Source organism: Cydia pomonella, chromosome 11, assembly GCF_033807575.1.
Source record: "Cydia pomonella isolate Wapato2018A chromosome 11, ilCydPomo1, whole genome shotgun sequence".
NCBI lineage: Eukaryota > Metazoa > Arthropoda > Insecta > Lepidoptera > Tortricidae > Cydia > Cydia pomonella.
In genome coordinates this window covers 6,180,473-6,203,326 of record NC_084713.1, presented here as the reverse complement: position 1 = coordinate 6,203,326, position 22,854 = coordinate 6,180,473, and the positions used below count along the sequence as shown (strand labels likewise).

General features: G+C 37.1%; 1 protein-coding gene across 2 annotated transcripts in view; it reads left to right on the top strand.

The window, feature by feature from the left end:
- LOC133522694 (axoneme-associated protein mst101(2)-like) overlaps positions 1-22,854 on the top strand; it is a 255,262-nt gene that overhangs the window by 48,084 nt on the left and 184,324 nt on the right. Inside the window, exon 1 of one of the 2 annotated variants that reach the window (XM_061858107.1) lies at positions 7,353-7,441. The exons of the other annotated variant lie outside the window; for it this stretch is intronic. The gene's annotated coding sequence lies outside the window, so the exon portion shown is untranslated. Of the gene's footprint in view, positions 1-7,352; positions 7,442-22,854 lie in introns of those variants that run through there. 2 annotated transcript variants of the gene reach the window in all.

Here is a 22,854-nt window from a genome sequence, read left to right as displayed (position 1 = left end):
TATTTAAGTGGTGGTATATAACAAACGTGATTTTTTGCCGTTTTTTGCGTAATGGTACGGAACTCTTCGTGCTCGAGTCTGACTCGCACTTCGTCGCTTTTTACATTGATTGACTTCCCGGTTAGTTTGTTTCCGGGTGGCCAGCAAACAGGCAAGCAAAATTTTTTTAATATGCGAAAAGATAACGTGGATCGGTAGCGCCACCACAAGTAAGAACGTAACATAATGCCGTAACCGTAACGGCTCTATTGTCAAGGCGCTATTTGAGTGTTTAGATATTTTTGAGCACCTCGGCCGCTCCGATATATTTGATGGCGACTGTACAAAAATATTACAAGCATTAACTCATTTCCTCCTGCCTTCTAAGACGTGAATACAAATGCTAAGGGCGGTTGCATAATGTCCTCCGTTTTGTCATACGTACGCGTTTACGATTTCCAGAAACACTCAAACGCAGTGTTTATAGTTCTCGGAACACTAGCTTTGGCTGTCCTGGGAACTGGTTGAGCCAAAAAGACGATCCCATGCGGGTTATAAACCGAGGTAAACGGCGCATGACCTTTGTCATACTATGCTTTTGAATTAAGTTTGTGGTAAAATACCACCTTACAGATAACCGCAGCTAAATAACACTAGACCCTACTCATAGTGTTGTGTTCCTGCCTGGTGAGTAAGGTTGCCAGAGCTCAACGAGGGTGCGGCGTGTTAGAGTCGGCAACGCGCATGTAACTGCTCCGGAGTTGCAGGCGTAGATAGGCTACGGAGACTGCTTACCATCAGGCGGGCCGTATGTGTGTTTGCCACCGAACGTAGCACAAAAAAAAACTGTTGCTTAAAGTTGAATATTACGCCTTTGAGGAAACTTGCTCGTCTGTACTTACGAGCTAGTCTATGTAAAATAAGTTCAATTTTTTGCCAAATTAAATCATTATGGACTTTGAAATCTACTTAAGCCACCCGTAATATTTTAAAGGACAATCCTAAGCCAACATTTTCAAAATCAACGCTCAACTGTGTTATTATTTCATCTCCAAATATCACTATTTTTTGAACGGAAATATCAATTGAAAGTTTCGAAATACCACCATTTCCGATGGGCTTTCCAAATTACTTAAGTAAACCAGTAAAAACATGTTACTCGATCACGTATACTTTCTCTAGATTTTGAGGTCATTTTTATGCTGGTTCTCAAACAGTGCGCGTGACAAGCAATAACGTCTCTACATTCCCGACTAATCCCGAGTCGTGTGAATATGCCGCAGGGCGCGCGGGAGCAGAAGGGCTCTTATTTAAAAAAAAATCACTACTTGGCTATACGCAAACCACCATAAGCATGAACTTCGGTTAAGTATAGTTGTTATAGATATAGAGATCTATTTATATTAGAAATGAGCAAACAGACGAGTATCGTTTCGTAAATATAGTACGTAGCCCCGGGATGAAACCCTAATCAACTTATTAAATTAAATCATGTTATTTAGGTAAATGTAGGGTTAGTGATGCAATCTATTGTCAGATATAATATTATGTGAGATGTTTGGTTGGTTTGAATGGCCTGTACACTCGATCATTACTATGTACAATAACTGTAGTTGTGTTGTTAAAGCGAGCATACGTGGAACACATTAATTACTCGAAAAGTTAAAAATATTCCCGGAAATATTTTTTTTTTGGATAAAACTGCTGTCGCTATGCGGTTACGACCTGTTTTCTACCTAAATTCCGGGACTCTACGGTAGGTGTTAGGAATCAACTAGAATTCGAACCCACGACATCAGTTTTAAAGTAGCACTTTCGGGAGGTGAAAGTGCATTACAACGATTAAATATTGAATTGGTATTGAATTTTAGTTTCTAAATATGTAGTAGGCCTCGCACAGGAGTGGCGCGACAGTATCTCGCCCGCGAGATAGACTACCCATCCCTCTCCAATTACGAGTAATACAGGTAGAAAATAACGGTTAGTCTTATCTCGCGGGCGATATACGAGTATTGTCGCGCCTGTCTTGTGCTAGGCCTACTGCTAAATGCTCAATAGTTATTTGTGCAACAAGAGAGGAAAGTTAGTTTTTCTTGGGAGTGTTGATTTTGAGTGCCGAGTAAGTGAAAGATTCTATAATTGAATCACGAGCGAAGTGAGTGATTCTAAGTTAGAATCTTAAGCGTAGCGAGGGACTCAAAAGCTCGAGATGTAAAATAACTTTGCTCTCGTGTGACACATACAACTTTTCACCTCAGAAGTGAGAACATATTAAAGGTTAAAAAAATTCAGCATCAAGTAAAGTTTTTATGCCTCTATGTAATTGTTCGAAAGCCTTCCAGCCGGCGATCGGCGAGGATTTAGACCTTCGTAAATACAATGCGCTGGTTCAGGTGCCGCTAATACTTTTGTTGGCGCCTCGGACATTCAACACCCGTTTCTTGATGAAACAGATGGAAACTAAAAATAAAATAGATAAAATAAAGGCCCTACACTCACCCCCGTGGCGCTTGTGCAGGTCTTGGCTTGTTTTACACTATGTAAATTCCGTTTTCAATATAGAGTCCGTCTTCTAAATATTAATATATAAAATTCACCGCAAAATCTTTCTTGTCCAATAAATTTCCGTGTTCACAAACCAACGGCAAAATCAAGTCTCTCTGACATTTTCTTCTTTTCGTTTTATTTCCAATTTCAAAATCTTGTCTCCAAAGCGCATGCCCCAAACTTTCCCCGAACGAGATATATATATGATAAAAATGGTGTGAATGAAAAGGATGACAAATGTGTCGAACGAAACAATTTTGAGGATGCGTTCCGAAATATGATATTAATAAAAACTAAACAACTAAATTAAAAAGCTACTTTGTCTCACTCCCTGGAGTGAGGAAAGTAGTACTTTCGTCACACCGTACAGGGAGTGTGGAAAGTTGCACTTTCCACACTCCCTGGAGTGACGAAAGTAGGCTTGTTCGAGCTGCTGAGGTGAAAACTATTTCACTGTTGGTAAGTTACGTTATGTTATTTGCGCGTCATCGTGATACTGTTACTACGCATGCGTGAACTGCCATGCCAGTAGTTAGTTAGCAGTTAGACACGAGTACAGTCAGCAACAGTGGCGGATGAAATGAAACTACACCTCAAGCGTATGATAACCTAAAGAAGTTATGTCTCTAATGTCTCAATATGAAAAAACAAATAGATTTCATTCGAGAGATGTTTTATAACTATTACTTATTTGGTGGCAGTTACTTTAGGCGTGTTGTTCTTTTTTTAATACTACGTCGGTGGCAAACAAGTGTACGGCCTGCCTGATGGTAAGCAGTCTCCGTAGTATTGCAACTCCAGTGTGTGTTCTATTCGCTACTTCTGACCAACGCCGATTTTAAATTTTATATTAAGAGGCTGTCAATACCTAAAGCGCGCACACTGTCTATTTGTATCGGAGTAAATGAGATAGCACTGTCGCATGTTACTGGGCCTGGGCAAGAGAAAAATAAGAAAAATATTTAAATAAAAAAAAGTGGATTATTAGTGTAATATTTTACTCAACAGCGGTTTAGATATAAATGTTTTGAAATTGTGATTTTAATTGCAGACCCATAAGTCAAAACAATAAAGACATAAAACCGTTTAATTGTGATTTTAAGACCAATCTTTGCAATTATTTTCTATCGAGCCGATTTCGTTCAATCATGTATCGAGTACAACCACGGTCTTTGAAATATAATTAATATGAACATATATTTTTCTTACTATAGTCTTTCTTAAAAAACTGTTTAAGTAACATCAATTTCAAGGACATTGGGTATTGACAGCCTCTTAAAGGTAAAATTGAAAAATTCACCGCTTCCGGTTTCTTTTAGTATATATTGTGGTATCGCTCGCAGACGTATCTGCTTGTGAGAAACATGGTTTACTGCGGACTGTACTTTACATTTGGGCGTTGAAATCATCATTGCCCGTGTAGGCGTTGCGTTAAATCACCGAAAACCGTTTGCAGATGGTGTTGGGATGAAGGTGCAAATTCCTTAGTTTCGTAACGATTATTTAATAGTGTTGGTACAGTTAGAGCAGTATACTAGGTTAAGTTGGCAGCGATTATGACAGCCCAGACTGTGCAAGTGTTATTTTAAACGTCATACTTCTGTTAAATTATGACGTATGAGTAACACTTGCACAGTCTGGTCAAACAAATTTGCTGGTTTATTCCCATCTGTGCCCGCCCCACGTGACCGCCACCATACAAGAGGCAGACTCAGATGGGAATGTTTTTTTTTTTTTTTTTTAATAAAGATAAGCAAGCGTTTGACCACGATCTCACCTGATGGTAAGTGATGATGCGGTCTACGGTGGAACACGCTTATCTATGAGATACCTATTTACCCTAGCCTTGAAGAGACCCAGATTGTACTCATGCGGAAACACAGACTCGGGCAGGGCATTCCACTCCTTAGCAGTTCGCATAAGAAATGTTGAAGCAAAACGCTTCGTGCGTATTTGTGGAATAGGTACCTACCACGAAGCGATGCCGGAGTGCCGATTGTCTGGTAGTCCGATGGTGAAATGGGGATGGTGTTGGGATGAAGGTGCAAATTCCTTAGTTTCGTAACGATTATTTAATAGTGTTGGTACAGTTAGAGCAGTATACTAGGTTAAGTTGGCAGCGATTTTGACAGCCTAGACTGTGCAAGTGTTATTTTAAACGTCATCATTGACTAAAACAAATAGCAGCGCCTATTCTATACACCAAATACACCAAATTGCTGCCGATTTAGCTTGGTCTAACTCTAACAGCGCGAATGAAAACATCGAGATAATTGCAGCTTATATTGTGCACTGTATCTCTGCCAAAGTAATCTATAGTTGCAGTCAGGTCTATTCGATTCGACAAAAAAATTGCCGAATCGATGGAGGAATTAAGGGACATGACGAATACCACAGAAAAACAAAACATGCTGTATCGATTTTCGAGGACCATCGAAATAGTAATAGATAAAAATATAAGGCCACCCCACACTGGCGTCTTTTGAGCGTTGGCGTCTAGTCAGCGCTATGGAAATGGCGTCGCTGTGTGGTTGCGCCAACGTTGTGTCGAGTAACTACTATAGAGTTGCCTAGACGCCGCCCGACGCGACACTCGGGAGACGCTAGTGTGAGGTGGCTCTTATTATCAAAACCTATTTCTATTCACCTTATTACTTGTGTTGGTTTAGCTAAATTATACAAAATGCTGGGTAATTTATTATGTTTAGTTTGCGAAACATAACTTGCACTGATTTGCCTACGTGACTAGTGCTTAATCAGTCAAATAGTTTTCAGGTGTATTGAGTAATTTTTATTTGGGCTCTACTTAGACCAGCGGTGGCAGCATCGTTCTATTTTTATCACTTGTCACTATGCCCGTCACTATCCGCTTACATACTTGTTAGAACGTCACAGGCATGGAAACAAATGCTGGCTTGTCTGAGGACTGGCGCCAGCGTTACTGCCTGCGTAGCCAACGTACCAATCGTTAACGCTGGGTTACTCCCACTAGTTACCACAGTTAAGTTGTTACCAGTGGTAACTATTGGAATTTTTTTCCCACCTTTTACCAGTGGTAACCACTAGGAAAAAAATCCTACTAGTTGTAGTTACCACCTACTTGGTTTGGTCCCAGTAGTTACCACCAAATTTTGTTAGCGTTCACCATCAACTTGGTGGCAACTAACCTTTAACGGTCCGCAGCGAACAAAACGCAACTGTCACTGTCGCACAAATATTGAAGAGTGATAGAGAGAGATGACTACGATACGCTACAGAGCGTTAGCGATTGGTCCGCTGGCTAGCCGGCGGTCTAAACCTAGCTGTAGGTACAGCATTGTTTTTTTGTTAGTTTCCCCCCATTTTCTGGTTACAGCTACGCTCATAACGCTACGTCGAAACTAAAAACATAGTTTTCAGTACATATGGTGATACTTTTCCGCACTAGTGCGTAAATTAGCACATTACGTAACTATGTCGAGAATTTAAAGGGTCATATGTACTGAAAAACGTTGTACGATACACGTGCGAATAGGTAATTCGCAACTCGTATCGATTTAAAACACTCCCTTTGGTCGTGTTTTAATTTATCGCCACTCGTTACGAATTTCCTATTTTTCGCACTTGTATCGTAAATAACTGTTCTCGGTTTGTAGTGAAAATGTTTGTATGGCGTTACGACAACGTGTCGCGATTAGTGCTGAATGGACTGAGTTTGATCATTTTCATTTAAACCAGTTTCCGATGTCCATTGAGTTGAAGTTTTACACACCTAATTAAAAAACATAGAACACATCAGGATCTCATATTGAAATAAGATTCCGTTAAAGAGGTTACACGAAACTTTAGTTTATATTTTCATAACGTTTAGTATGTCTTTATGATTCAAAATTATTTTGAACTCAATAAGCCCAGATCACATTTCTTGTACATTTTTATGGTTGTTACTGGAAGTCGGCTTAAAAGGTAGAAAGTTAATTTGAATAAGAAAACACGTCCATAAGGAACTAAATCCCGAGTCCCAATTAGTCCGCTTCTCTAATAGAGCACGGTATCGATAACAAAACACTTAACGTCAGGACCACACGTGATAATCAAAAGCCGTGCCCTCTTCTCGAATCTTAAGCGTGTCTATGGAATCATTAAAAAAAGGAATTTGGTCAAGTGCGACTCGAAAAACCTTTCGTTCCGTGAAAAAAGATTTTATTGTTTATATTTTTTTATTTTGTTGGTTTGCTGTATAATCAATAATCAACCAAGAAATGTAGGGTTTTAAAACGCAATTTGCATAGGATGTTTTCTCTATGGGAATTTGAGGATACCATTTTTTTTGACTGTTCATGTCGTTTCCTTCAGTGCTAAGATTTGTAATTTCTTATTGTCACTATATCTTTAATAATTTTTCGGCGCCAGACACGGCTTCGTAGAAGTTTCTTAAGAAATGTTATTTTTTAATTTACTTTGTAGTAGGAGTTGGGTTAATCATAAAAATCTCAAACTTAAAAAAAAAAAACTGCTAGTAGGCCTCAAGGGCTCCTTTTTAGCGCTTGATAGAGTCCCGCCGTTTCCCTTTGGTCACGGTACCCTAAAAAAGATGCGGGATACAAAAAGCGTCTGCGTCCCATTATCATCGGTGTGGTCGTGCGCTAACCGTTCCACGTTCAAACTGCCATCCACTTCCATACGGACTCTAGCAGTCGCGGCGCGCGCACGTTGAGACTTCGCTTGTCGCCGCTAGGTTGGCAATCCGTGTTCCATTTGATTTGAAAATAACGCTCATCTTTACTGAGCGTTGACTCTAATCCAGTGAAAAAAGTGTTTTGTGACGATAGTGTTAAGTTTTTTTATTAAGTTTTTAACTTTGTGACTGTGTACAGCCGTGTAGTCGTGATCTAACGCTGTGAGACTTTATATTTCGGATTTACTTTCTATCTCTGTAAGTACCCGTTTTATTGTTCCTGTGTATTTTATTTCGAGTTTTCAATCCAAAGAGAAAGAATTTTTTTGGAATCTTTATGGAGTAAGCTGTAGCTTAATCATCATGTAAACTTCTTATTGGAATCTGCTTGGAATTTTAAATTAGATTTGAAGATAATTATCTATTTACGAGAATGCTGGTGTACTGTTATTTGCTCCAATTTAGTAAATTTGCACTACATTACAACGTAATTAAAATAGTTTTTCAAATGTGCATGTAATGTAGTAATGTAAACATTGCGTTTTCGATTGGCTAGCATCATTAAAAATAATTACTATCGTCGGCAACAATATCAAATACAGGAACGTATTAACACCAGTTAATTAGGAAAATATTTGACAGGAAACATTGGTCTTGTGATATCGCTACAAAATAACGGTTATATGTTACTGGCCAATAGCTGTTGGCGAAGACTTTTTGTTGACATAAAACTTTTTCTTTTATTCGAACGGTTGTTCCAAATTTAAAATTTGCTTATTTTTTTTAATATAGATAGTGTGTGAGGACAGTTAATGGCAGTGCTAACATTCAATATTAAAGTATGTAGGTAAGTAGATACGAAATAAGATAATATTTTAATTTATCTTACACAGTCTAGGTGACGTCCTTAATGATCTAGTCTTCTAATTTTCTCATTCTATATCTACTAGATAGATCGTTGATGAGTGCATTTCGCTTTGGTAGCGAAACCACAATATACGAGTGAATCATGTGGTTTTACTCATACATACATATTATACGTTTGGATAGCACCTACTAATTCCCTATGTGTGTCCCAGTGTTGAATATACAGTTGCAAGACTTGTAAGAGGCAAACTTTGTGCCGTTCGTCGTTCTTTACCAGTTAATATTTAGGTGAAACAGTAGAACATACCCAATAGTTAGGTATTTTATTGTTACTGTCTGGTTGTATACTTTATGCTTGACGGACGAGGACACGCTCATAAGTACACCGATATATTACAATATAATTAGGTAAATTAGGTGTGTTCGGCAAATAACCCTATAAATCGTCAAATAACCTTGTTACAATACACGCCGTAATTTTCCCAGTTAATGTTCCGTTACATACAGTTTCGCCACACCATAGCTAATAACAAAGGAACGCCTTTTTAATTATAAATACGAGCTTTGAGGGCTTGGTTAGGACCTCGTTGCACGAAACCTCCAGCTATTTTACGGTCTAAAATATACAGACTGGCAGAATGAACACCTTTGCCTATTCAGCCGTCGGGAGTAATAAAAAATAACAATTTGTTTATGGAATGTCTGTAAATGCTTAAATGGGAGCGAAACAGTGCAAACAGCTGACTATCGCCATTTGTAGAAAGAGTTCAACGTTATTTAATAGGATTATGAGCAGCACTTTCTTCTGCGTAACAGTTGTAGGTGTTCTGTTTCGTTGTGTGCATAACTGCAATAAAATGGTTTCATGAAGGAGTCAAATCTATAATAACAGCTATAATTAATAGAAAACTGTATTATGTCTAACCGTCAATGTTACTTGAAAAAAAGTAACGCGTGGAAGGTTGTCATTTTTTTTTTAATTTCGCGTCTTGTTGTAGGTTAGGTAGACTATAATTTCCAGCTTTCAAGTAGGTCGATAATATATCACCAATCACATGCTGACTGGAAATTTTAATGCTGGCACAAAAACATCGTTAGCGGCACCGTCAAAAGAAAAAATGAATGCACAATAATTCGCTCTATTCATGCTTGGAACCTGTACTCGATAAAGGTACAAGTGCACCCATCGGACAAGTATTCACTATAATAAATAACTGTCATTCACTCCGTCCGTCTGCTCGTAAAGAACTTTCTACTCGTCCGTTGAATACAACGCGCCTATATAATTGTGCTTTCAAAACTTATCATGTGTTTTGATGTACATGTGGTTGGAGATTATTAAGCAATTAAATAATACATATAAATAAATTGTGAGGAAAAATATTGATTAATTATATAAGATAGGTTATCGTCAATGTGTTTATGATATTTATAGCATTGACATAAATGTACTACGTACTAGACAGGCTATCGAGAACAACTTGTGTCCGCCATTTTCGGCGTTTGACGTCTGTCACTAAGCTTAAGAATAATAGCTAGTCTAGTAGAGGCGAAACTGTTATGACAACTTTTCATTTTCTGCTTAAATACGTACTGTAAAGAATCTAGTTCAAATTTATTTATTTCCATTAAAGTGTAATGATTTTTGTTTCTTTTGTGACACTGCCGATATTAAAATTTATAAAAATAATCTTAAAACCTTTTGAGTTTGACTCTCGTACTCGTAGCAGTTTTGATCAAATCGCGCTTATAACATATTCTTTAAATATAATAAAAACACTCCAAAATATTACAAGATAACCGTTGTTGCCTTGACCAGCGGAAATTAAAAAGATTAATCGACGCATATGGATTCTAAATTTAAATTGATGTAAACGCTTTCGATCAAGCACAATCAATTTACTAAATATGGCCATGACACGCCTTTTTAAAATAGCTTAAGTATGGAAACTACAGTGTATGTAACTTCATAAATCATATTTTTACCAATTGATGATCTTTCAACCTCATCTTGTTAAGAAAAGGGGCATCGATTAAATAATAAAAGCGATTCTTTAACAATCGAGTTAAACGAAACGCCAAATCGATTGTTTACGTTAATTCGCTATAATTAAACGTTTTCCAGTGAAAGTAAGACGTTCTTATTTTCTTATCTGTGATGCTGGAATTATTTTAAGATAACATACACTCGAGATAGGTGATATCGCACGTAATAATAGAGACGAGATAAAAATGCAGTCACGAAACTCGACGTGTGACCATGAACACTTAGCACAATTAAATTATCTTTTTGAAAGTGGAATAATAAGATACACACGTTTTTATTGGTAAGTAGATGACAGAAAGTGTCTGTTTTATTGGTAGGTAGATGACAGAAAATCGAAGACAAATCTCATGAAGATCCATTCACTATAACACTATATTGGTCATCCTTTTGAATATTTCCCTTTATTATATGACCAAAAGTATTTACTACAGTAGTATTCCTTACTTTTCATATTTACTTCACAAAATAAATATCTATTTTTGTATTCCAATTTCCAAACACCTTTATAAGAAGATCTGTTCCATATATTTCCCATAGAACGAGTGACTCATATATACGTCAAACTTGAAAAAACACCTTCACCATTCAGGTCGCCCGTTCACCTATTGACATACGACCTCGTAGGGTATGGAACACAATTGAATGAATGGAAAAAATAATAACAACTCTCTGCATACGTATTGTAGTGATTGATTGTTTGTTTTGAACTCGATTGCGATCTCTACTGACTAACAAAATGTTTATAATTACTATTCTTATTGTTTCCATCAATGAAATTTGGTATTCCATTTTCGTTTGAAATTGTTATGTGAATTTGATAACGGTTACGTAAATTACATTTGATTTAATTGGTGTGAGTTAAAATATACTTAAGAATATAAATCTACGTAAGTAATTAGTTGTTAAATGCTTTTTAGTCGTAAAATATATCTTTGCTTTCACTAATTTCACTCACATTATAAGTTATAACATGAGCGTTACTTAAAAATGTTATTTTTTTAATTATTATTAGAAATGGCAATAAAAATAAATATCATGAGACTGAAACTTGCTCAATAGGTCCCTGGTCTCATATTTGACGTTTGTTTAAACGTTTACCTAAAAGTAATTGGATTTCTTGTATTTTTATGTGTTTGCCTGTTTCAAAAAAGTGGCTGTGACATAATCGGACAGACAGACGGACATGACGAATCCATATACGACATTGCTGCAGTGTGCACATCTCTTACAATGCTCAAGTAGTGGGGTGATGTGCCCACTGTTGCAATGGAGTATTTATTTATTTGTGTACATAGCCATAGTAATATAAACAGTGGCGGATTAACCGAACAGCAGAAAAAGCATATGCTAAGGGCCCCGCGCCTAGGGGGGCCCCGCGCTCCGACCCTGACCATGCGATTTCGGCACGTGGAACCGGCCAAGTTCAAGTAGAACTCGCACTCCGCGGATCCTGTACTACCACATTTTATTTACAATGTATTTATTTCGTAAGTCGGTAACAATATTGATCAAGTATTTGTTATTTTCCTGTCTATTTTTCTTTATAAAGATCCCAACTATAGAATTTTTAGGCTTACGCAAAGACCAAGAGCAGAGTTTAGCATAAAACCGAAGGTGCAGAGTGTCTCAAAACTTTTGTGCATAGCTAAGCTGCAGGAAACAGCAGAGCTCGGAAACGAACAAAAGAAGATACTGTGTTTCAAAACATATTAGTGAAAAGCAAGGAAGGGTGATTTATTAATTAATTATTATTAGATATTAAGGATATCTCGAACGATCTTTTAGTTTTATTCTGTCAAGTGTTTGACAAGTGACAGATAGTTTTGCCGCGGTTTTGGTAAAATGTGACATTGACAGTTAGATTACGACTGAGAAAAAAAACTCAAGCGATTGAAAGAAGGAATTGTATTGTTTTAAATGTAAAAAACTCAAATATAAATAAACTATTGTAAACTAATTCAGTATTTTAGTGAGACATCTAATATCGGAAGTGGAAAAGAACATTGAAGAAATATCAAAGAACAAATAAAAAGGAAAACTGGGACAGGCCATCATGTTCCGAGTTCATGTTGATAGAGCAAACTGAGTGCTATAGTGTCTAACAAATCTTGAATCCTGAGTATTACACATATGAAAACATTTTACAGCATGAAATCATAGCTATAATGGCATATACCCATGTGAACAACAATGCTCATATGCTAACCTTAAAACATGCAAAGAAAGATACGAAAGTTTGGTTATTTAATATTGAGTAAAGCTTCATGTTAGAATTCTAAGATGAAATTGCAGGGTGAACAAGATGGGGGTTGGCATACCCACAAAGGCCTAATTGTTGAAGAATTATTGCACTCAAATATGCACTATGGCCGTGTGTAAAAGGTTTGGAGGTATAAAAATATGTAATCACAAGATTGAGTGAGGTAAGGTCAAATTATAGAATGTTTCATTGGCATTCACATAATTTACAAGTAAGTATTGGTTTAAATAATGACATGTGAGTATTACTGCCAGATATAAAATTGACTAATACAAAAGATTAGTCGCTTTGAGGTATGTTTCCGACAGATCAAAATTGTTATGTTAACTGAATAATTAATATTTGTTAACATGTTTCAAATGAAATATATCAAGCCAGCATAGCCACTAAAGGCCTGTGTTGTCCAAATGGTATGGTTGTAGTAATATGTGCAGTGAAAAAGAAAAGAGTAAAGAGTATGAAATTCTTTTACACATAATTCTTGATGTTGACTGTATTATCAGAGGTAGTTAATTCAGTGATGAGTAAATAAGAATTAGGCCTTTTGTCTAATTCTTGGTTATGATACTTGTAAAAGTGGCCATTTATTAATTATTCGTTTTAGTTGTTTCGTCTCTTGTGTTAATGAATCAGTCAATCAGGACACACATATTTATATATCTTTGCATATAGAATTATTATTCATAATAATATTTTGTTGTGGAATGCAAATTGTGTCGATATTAAGAGATATCGACTAAGTCTTTGTTAGTCATGAAGACTCATACTTGACATTTACTCATACTAATTACTTGAGTGCAACCAAAGAATGTTACTGAATGCCTTGCTACAAGAAGAATAATATTTCAAGATTCATATTACAGAGTTAACTTACAGTGCAATAATTTTACAGTAGAATCTGCATATAATGACATCAATGGATCGTGACAAATATGTCATACTAAGTGGATGTCATATAAAACCTAGTTCTTGTTTATGTTGTCTTAATTAATCTCAAATTCCTTTATGAGAGATGACTTTTATTCATTTTGTACAAATTATCAACTTGTCACTTACAATCAAAACTAAACAATTTAGACGCCAAGCATGCACCAAGCATCCTCGCGTAGAAAGTGTGGGGACTGCCATAAAAACCAGTGAATGTGTCAGCCATTATTTGATAAAAATAGGATAAATAGGTCATACTAAGCGAATTGTCACTTTAAGCCAAGTCATCTTATGTGATTTTGTTACAAGGAATTTTATATTCAAACTTTCACACAGTAATTATATCATAGTAAGCGGTTGACTAATAAATGGATTCCACTGTATTTATCTACATGACGAGTGATAATGTGGAGTGAGATGTAACATGTTGCATGTTGTGTGTTGTTAGAATCTCCAAATGTCTTCACAAATGGGTACTGCAAGTGCGTGATGGGTGTCCTCCCCGAACTGGATGGTGCAAGGGATTCTTTACAGTAAAAGCAATCTGCGGTGAGAGATGACTGCAGGTATTATGTCAAAAGTTAAGGGGATGCTATATTTGCTGCTATAACAAAAGTTAAGTATACTCCACACATGTTCCTTGTTTCAACAAGTTGAAGTATTTGAAAGTTTCATGCAAGCAAATTTGTTGAAATCTGACAATGTCATGAAATGGTAATAAATTATTGGCACTAGACTAGATAAACACAAGTGCTGTGATATACATGCATCCGCTTCAAAAACTGCTAGTATATAAATAAAATACTTATAATAATAAGTGGTACAAGACATATTTTTAATTACAAGAGATAAAATAAAATAAATTATTGGTGTATAACATTCTGTATGGAGAATTAACATTAAAAGATCATAATCATAATCTTTTTTTGTTTGTGAGAAATGCATTGACATAAATATACTAGACAGGCTATCGAGAACAAATTGTGTCCGCCATTTTCGGCGTTTGACGTCTGTCACTAAGCTAAAGAATAAGGATAGCTGTGTAGCTAGCCAGAGGCGAAACTGTTATGACAACTGTTCATTTTCTGCCTACATATGCACTATAAAGAATCTAGATAAAATGTATTGTATTTCCTTACAAGTGTATTGAAATTGTTTTACGTATGTGATACGGACGACATTAAAATTTATAAAAATAGTCATAAAACTTTGAACTTTCTATTTGACTCTCGTACTCGTAGCAATTTTGATCAAATCGCACTTATAGCATAATATACTCTTTAAATATGAGAAGAGAAGAAACTACAAAAAAAAAATTCGAGATAAAGAGTAATATATCATTATTGTGTAGGTATATATTTTGCAAAGAATAAGGTAAGTAATCATTAGTACCTATGTATTACATCTGCGAGATGTAATCTATGCGCCAAAGAAAATGGCGTACCACCGTGAGTGTTTAAAGTGACGTTTGAAAATAATCTAAATGAGCTTAAAACAAGAGATTTTCGCATTGAATCTTTATTATATTGCTTTAATTACGTTTCTTGATATTATTAGAATGCATTTTCATAACGCACAAAGGCATTTTCAGTGTAGTCGGAGTCGTACTAAACCTAATGAAGTGCCGACACTTCATTGAAGTGTGGAAACATTTTGTTAGAGACGCCGACTCTAGTACAATGACTTAATGGAGAAATGGGTTACATTGCCGATAATTACTATTGTAACTAAGATAGCTTGCTATAGCTCATACAGTATTGGATCTACAACTTAAGTCAAAATTTTGATCATATGTTTATTGACATAAACATATGATCAAAACCTAAGACCTATTTTTAATATGAGAGTTTGTGACTTGTCTTGTAAGTTTGCATTTTAATGCAGTCAATGAAATTGAAGCCATTATCATTTTTACAATGGAGAAATGGGTTACATTGCCTGTAATTACTATTGTGACTAAGATAGCTTGCTATAGCAGTATTAGATCTACAACTTAAGTCAATATTTTGATCACATATTTATTGACATGATTTAACTAATAAAAAACCTATTTTTAATATGAGACTGTGTCTTGTTTTGTAAGTTTGCATTTTGATGCATGTCAATGAAATTGAAGCCATTATCATTTTTACAAGATAATGTCCCACTGCTGGGCACAGGCCTCCTCAGTTCATATTTAAGTAATTCGTTTTGATCAAACATTTAGTAAAAAGTATTTTGATAAATTATTAGAAAATATTTAGTAAGCAAAGATAGTTCAACCGTAATTTCAAATGTTGAATGAAACATGCTATGTTATGCCGAACACAGATATTGTCCTGAGTTATGATTGCAGAATGTACTGGCAAGAGCCTGCACGTCTGAGCGACAGTGCGAGTCTGGACTTCTCTAACGCGAGGCTACACGTCTGAATGGCGGTACGAGTCTGTACCGCTAAACGGCTGTGCGAGACTGGACGCCGGAGCGGTGCACGGCAGTCGGAGCAATTGAAGCCGCTGAGCATAAATCGGCAACGTCATGAGACCCCTGATGCGTTTTGGAAGGCGCACGAGGCGCAGAGGTTCTGCGGTGCTGCTTGCTGACATTCGAGGGCGAGGGCTTTTCTTCAGAAGGCTGAACTGATAACCGATTGTGGGGATTGCTCGAGCGCAGTCCTATGTTCGATGTCGCAGATGGTCAGATCACTACTGGCGTGACCATAACTGTGAGATGAGCATTGCCGCCATTGCCAACGTCGTGATATGGTAGATTATGTGCCTAAGGTAGACCTGTTTCCTGTTATATATATATTAGGTCGATCCGTAACTTAATGATGTATTGATGACTGCACTATTGAAGCAGATGCTGCATTTGCCCTATTTACTGAACCTCATGACTTATGGAAATATATGTAGAATGTATATAGATATGTTTAAACCTGTAACATACTTTGACTTTTTTTTTTATGTAATTGTTCTCATATAAGTGATTTGGTGTACACAAGTTTGTATTGAAAATGAAATAAATAAATGTATAACGTAGGTACACAAAATTCAGATATTTATAGAATTACAGGTGGAAATAAGGCAGTTAACAAAATAATAGGGCATAAGACCGACACAAGGAAAATGCAAAAATGTCCAGGATTGTATACAGTCATGCATATTTAAAGTATAGCATTATGATGATTGATATGTTGATGATTCAGGTTTAGCAGATTAACCAAAATATTTTTGACTTTTAGATGATAAAATATGATATGTTGATTGATCTGAACAAAGTAACCGATAGTGAGAATAGTTAGTGAAAATATAATTGTATGCCTGAAAAGAAGGCCATTCCACCTATTTAACCTAAGAAACTTGATGTACTTAGTAAAGAAAATGAAAGTCAAAGAAAATGATTTTAGTTTATGAAAACGTCATGTTTATTGTTGTCAAAAGACATTTAAGTATGAAAAGATTTAGTGTTGCCTTTTTTGCTGTTATTTGTTGGTAAATATGGATAGACTGAGTGAACCGGTTCACCCGTCACACTAAAGACTGGTGCGGTTTGGAGTTAAATGTCACATCAAGAGAATATCGTTAATGTTGTAGGCTGAGTGACCAGGTTCACGGCTACTCTAGAGATTACTGTGGTTTAGAATAAAATGTCGCACCAGGTGAATATTGTTAATGTTGTAGACTGAGTGACCAGGGTCACGGCTACACTAGAGATTACTGTGGCTTAGAATAAAATGTCGCACCAGGTGAATATTGTGAATGTTGTAGACTGAGTGACCAGGGTCACGGCTACACTAGAGATTACTGTGGTTTAGAATAAAATGTCGCAGCAGGTGAATATTGTTAATGTTGCAGACTGAGTGACCAAGTCCACGGCTACACTAGAGACTAATGTGGTTTAGAGTGAAATGTCACACCAGGTGAATATTGTTTATGTTGTAGACTGGGTGACCAGGCTCATGGTTACGGTAGAGACTAATGTGGTTTAGAATGAAATGTCACATTAGGTGAATATTGTTGATGTTTTAGACTGAGTGATCAGGTTCACACGACTGCACTAGCGACTAGTGTTGTGCGGAGTGAAATGGAAATGTCACCTCAGATGAATATTGTTGATGTTTTAGATTGAGTGATCAGGTTCACACGGCTGCACTAGTGACTAGTGTGGTGCGGAGTGAAATGGAAATGTCACCTCAGATGAATATTGTTGATGTTTTAGACTGAGTGACCAGGTTCACACGGCTACTCTAGTGACTAGAGTGGTGCGGAGTGAAATGGAAAATGTCACCTCAGATGAATATTGTTGATGTTTTAGACTGAGTGATCAGGTTCATACAGCCGCATAAGTGACTGGTGTGGTGTGGAGTGAAATGCCATCTCAGGTGGATATTGTTAATGTTTTGGATTGACAAAGGGGATATACACGGCCGCATATTAGAGACCAGTGTATTGAAGGGTGAAATGTTACAAAATTTTGCGTAAATAAGGTTAATTAAACAAATTCATGATGGCACATTAGAGACTAATGTATGAACTTATGTATACTCGTGTGGTTCATTGAAAAATAAGGTTTTATACTGTTCAGTACCTGCTAGATTGAGTTTGAGGACAAACTTCTAGATTATCAGGTTGGCCGAATATTAGATATTAAGGATATCTCGAACGATCTTTTAGTTTTATTCTGTCAAGTGTTTGACAAGTGACAGATAGTTTTGCCGCGGTTTTGGTAAAATGTGACATTGACAGTTAGATTACGACTGAGAAAAAAAACTCAAGCGATTGAAAGAAGGAATTGTATTGTTTTAAATGTAAAAAACTCAAATATAAATAAACTATTGTAAACTAATTCAGTATTTTAGTGAGACATCTAATATTATTATTTCAAATAACAAATTGCACCTTACAGCTAATGCCTAATGATGATCAGCTTTGAGCCCTTAGTAGGCCAAAGGACGCGCTCCTCTACGGCTGGCCGGGCACCCAAAATATGCAGAGTTGCTGCAAAGCCGTGATGCATATGATCTAATTGTCAAAATGTTATAAAAAGAAAACAGCGGGGCCCCTATGCAGGGCGTTGTATTCGCATAGGCCGGATGTAAAGTCGCACTTTCGAGCAGCAGACGAGCCGAGATCACATTGGTTCAATTCCAAACTCTGTTCTCCTACAATTCAGCCTTTGCATTGTGGCGCGCCGCGATAGAACGCTCCGGGCCTCCGCCCTTATACCGAGCTCGGCCTACGGCCTCGTTCACACTCTGGCATTGGTTTCATTATAGGCTCTGCTTTCCTGCAGCTTGACCTTCAGCTTCGCACGGCAGCTTCTGCCTTGTTTTTTGGCTCACTTAACCATTAGTTCCCACTTCTTAGGTCCGACTCACTTTTAACCAATTTTTACAAGCTTTTATTTATTATACTTAATAATATTGATGTTGTTAAACAGTATCCCTACATGCTTTTATTTGACTTGCAATACTCTTAAGTTGTTTTCAAAATCTGCAAACCATCTGCTGATTATTTTTTTGACCATTTGTCAAAATTTGGCAAAATTGACCTGATCTGATGATGAAAATCGAAGGTAAGGACGAAACCTATATAAAAGAAAGGAACTGTGATAAAATAACACAACTTCATTAAGATTAGGCTCTTTTAAAATGGCTAAATAAAAAAAAAAAATCTGAATTCCTTCAAATTAACAAATAAGTAAAATACTCCGGATTTTAAATAATGTCATATACCTATACTTCGTGTCATCCACGAAGACGCGCCCCGCTCTTCTTCCTAATCGCTTAAAGTACAAATCTGCAACTTTTTGGCAGTGTAATTATGTCTACTAATCAATGTGTATAGATATCCTTAATTAATATACTAGTAAAAGGTTGCACACCACACTTGTAGGTACTATAGGCGATTGGGAGGAGGAGTGGGGCGCGTCTTCGTGGATGACACGAACTACAGACACAAAAAAACATTTCTTGTGTAGGGGCTCCGTTAACTTTCTTTTTATTTTATTTTTACTATTGTTACCATTCAGTCAGTAAAGGCCAAACGGGGGCTATTAGTAAGTATCATTTACATTACATTACAAGCATAAGGGACCTTTGCAGCGCTATGTACGTCTTTTTAGTAAGAAGAGAAGATTTATGCAATAACCCAAAAGCGACTAAACCGATCATTTTCGCTATAGGTTTTATTGAAAGTATTTTTTCTTTCTTTCGGAGCGATTATTTCCGAAAATAATAACTTTATTAAAAAAAGGTTTTTGGAGACCGTTACTCGTTTTGAAAGACCTTATCCGACCATACGCCGCACTACAGGGTCAAAGCAAAAAAATTCAAAGAAAAAACATTTTGTATGGGAGGTATCCTAATTTTTTTGAATAGTTTTTATTTTACCCGTTCTTAGTAATGCATAATTTATGTATCCATGCTAAAAAAAAAACCCTCGGACAGACGGACATGGCGAAACTATAAGAGTTTCTAGGTCACTACGAAAACCTAAACAATACACTGCATAACATGTTAAAACTAATCGAGAACTGTAAAAAATTAAGACATCTTAAAAATGTTGTGACGGTACTGAATCCTCGGGGTGCGAGTCCGACGTCTTTTTTTTTTCAAACCAGGGGGCCCCGCGAACTATTGTGCTAAGGGCCCCGCGCCTTCTTAATCCGCCCCTGAATATAAAAACCTTAGATATAAGAATACTAACGTAGATAATAAGATAATGAACTATTTTGTTACTAACCATGTATTATGAATCCTTGTTATTTGAAATAAATGATTAATAATAAATAATAATAATAAGGGTTCCGTTTTTTGCCATTTGGCTACGGAACCCTAAAAAGCTAAGCGGTATGTGATGTTTTTAGAAATTAATGCCCTTATGGCAAAATGATACAAATGTACGAATGTACTTACACGTTACAATCAGTTGCGGAAGTTGCTATTAAGCGGAAGAGGCGATCCAATTGATCTGAATACAACTTTATTGTTAATGTAACTAGTAAGAGCGTGTCAAGATTATTTTGATCACCTCACTCTTCGTCTTCGTTACTATATTATTACCACTTATAAGGAGCCTAGGGGTAAATGCGAAAGCGGGGTGATTTAGAAAATGGCGAAAAGGTATCTATAAAACAAGAAGCGTTTCATACTAACCCTTACGCGACGCGGTGGGCAGTTAGTGTAATAATTATAGTATAGAAATTCTTTGATGATTACTTTTACGATTATCAGATTACGATACTTAGAATCATAACTTGTTTCATAGCGACTATAACACGTTTACTACTTAATCGGTTGTAAGGAAATGGGCAGTAAAATAATAAAATACTAGCTTCCAGTTTAACAGTTTCATATTTGCGATTACATCGTGCATTAGGTACCTATATAACTGTATCCGTGTAATAATAGCTTAGATCAACGGATGCGACGTTCGCGAAACTTTAAGAGTCCTTATTCCTACAGACGAGCGTATTTTGTAAAATGCTTCCTTTTTCATTCAAGATTACGACGTAACTATTAGTATTTATTCAAAAACTGATAACGTACTTAAATAATCGTTTCCTAAACTAGGGGCTCCAACAGTTCAAATTTTCATTTTCTCTTTTAAACCTCTTTTTTAATGAGGTTTTTTGGGAGTCTTTTCCAAATTTTGCAATGAGATGTGGCGTTTCGGTTCTCAATTTTGCTATAAACAAGAATCATTTGGTACATGAATGACTACAATTTGATTCAACATATCTCGTACGAGGGGCTGGAATGATTAACAATCGAAGATTCATTTGAAAAAACTGATAAAATACCTTCCGAGTTTTCTTCATTTTTTTGGCGAAAACAGGGTTTTATTATATTTTATTTCCGCAAATTGTACGCATATTTTGCTTTAAAAATAATATTATAGCAAACTGTAACTTTATGTTAACCTATAAAAAAAAAAAACGTAACTATGGGACCTACATTGCCGTAAATTTATATTTTTTTAAAACACGTATAAATCACGCAGCAGCGACGCCCCGGTCTCAGTCCGCGCGGAGCGCGCTTAGAGGACGGACCTGTGCTCGATTGTCAGGCATTCGTTGCGATCGTAATCAGCTACGGAGTTCCGAGAAGTGCTATATACTGCGATTAGAAAATCTTAATAAAAGTTCATTTTTTACAGTATGCCTAACAGACTCGCTTATTGATGGATTTTCAGTGTTACTTTTTTTTTAATAATAAGTCGGTGGCAAACAAGCATACGGCCCGCATATGTACGCCTGCAACTCTCGAGGAGTTACATGCGCGTTGTCGACCCTAACCCCCTCCCGCCCCTCGTTGAGCTCTGGCAACCTTACTCACCGGCAGGAACACAACACTATGAGTAAGGTCTAGTGTTATTTGGCTGCGATTTTCTGAGAAACGCATTTTCACTTGAAATTACGTTAGGGTTTGCATTATTATTTTTGACCCGGATGAAGTCCAAGTTCTCATGATGGAGTCAGGAGTTGGTCACCAGAACTCTTAATCTATTAATTATAATCCCATCGTGTTTGGGCTCAAAAGATTTGCCCTGACGAACACCATCGATCTAGATGAGGTCCAGGGTCTCATGATGGAGTCAGGAGTTGGTCACTAGAACTCCTAATCTACTCATTATAATTCCATCGTGTTTGGGCTCAACAGAGTTGCCCTGATGAGCACCTTCAATCTAGATGAGGTCCAGGGTCTCATGATGGAGTCAGGAGCTGGTCACCAGAACTCCTAATCTACTCATCATAACTCCATCGTGTTTGGGTTCAATAGAGTTGCCCTGACGAGCACCATCAATCTAGATGAGGTCCAGGGTCTCATGATGGAGTCAGGAACTGGTCACCAGAACTCCTAATCTACTCATCATAACTCCATCGTGTTTGGGCTCAATAGATTTGCCCTGATGAACACCATCGATCTAGATGAGGCCCAGGGTCTCATGATGGAGTCAGGAGTTGGTCACTAGAACTCCTAATCTACTCATTATAATTCCATCGTGTTTGGGTTCAATAGAGTTGCCCTGACGAGCACCATCAATCTAGATGAGGTCCAGGGTCTCATGATGGAGTCAGGAACTGGTCACCAGAACTCCTAATCTACTCATCATAACTCCATCGTGTTTGGGCTCAATAGATTTGCCCTGATGAACACCATAGATCTAGATGAGGCCCAGGGTCTCATGATGGAGTCAGGAGTTGGTCACCAGAACTCCTAAACTACTCATCATAACCTCATCGTGTTCGGGCTCAATAGATTTGCCCTGACGAGCATCATCAATCTAGATAAAGTCCAGGGTCTCATGATGGAGTCAGGAGTTGGTCACTAGAACTCCTACTCTACTCATCATAACTCCATCGTGTTTGGGCTCAATAGAGTTGCCCTGACGAGCACCTTCAATCTAGATGAGGTCCAGGGTCTCATGATGGAGTCAGGAGCTGGTCACCAGAACTCTTAATCTACTCATCATAACTCCATCGTGTTTGGGCTCAATAGAGTTGCCCTGACGAGCACCATCGATCTAGATGAGGTCCAGGGTCTCATGACGGAGTCAGGAGTTGGTCACCAGAAATCCCCAGAAC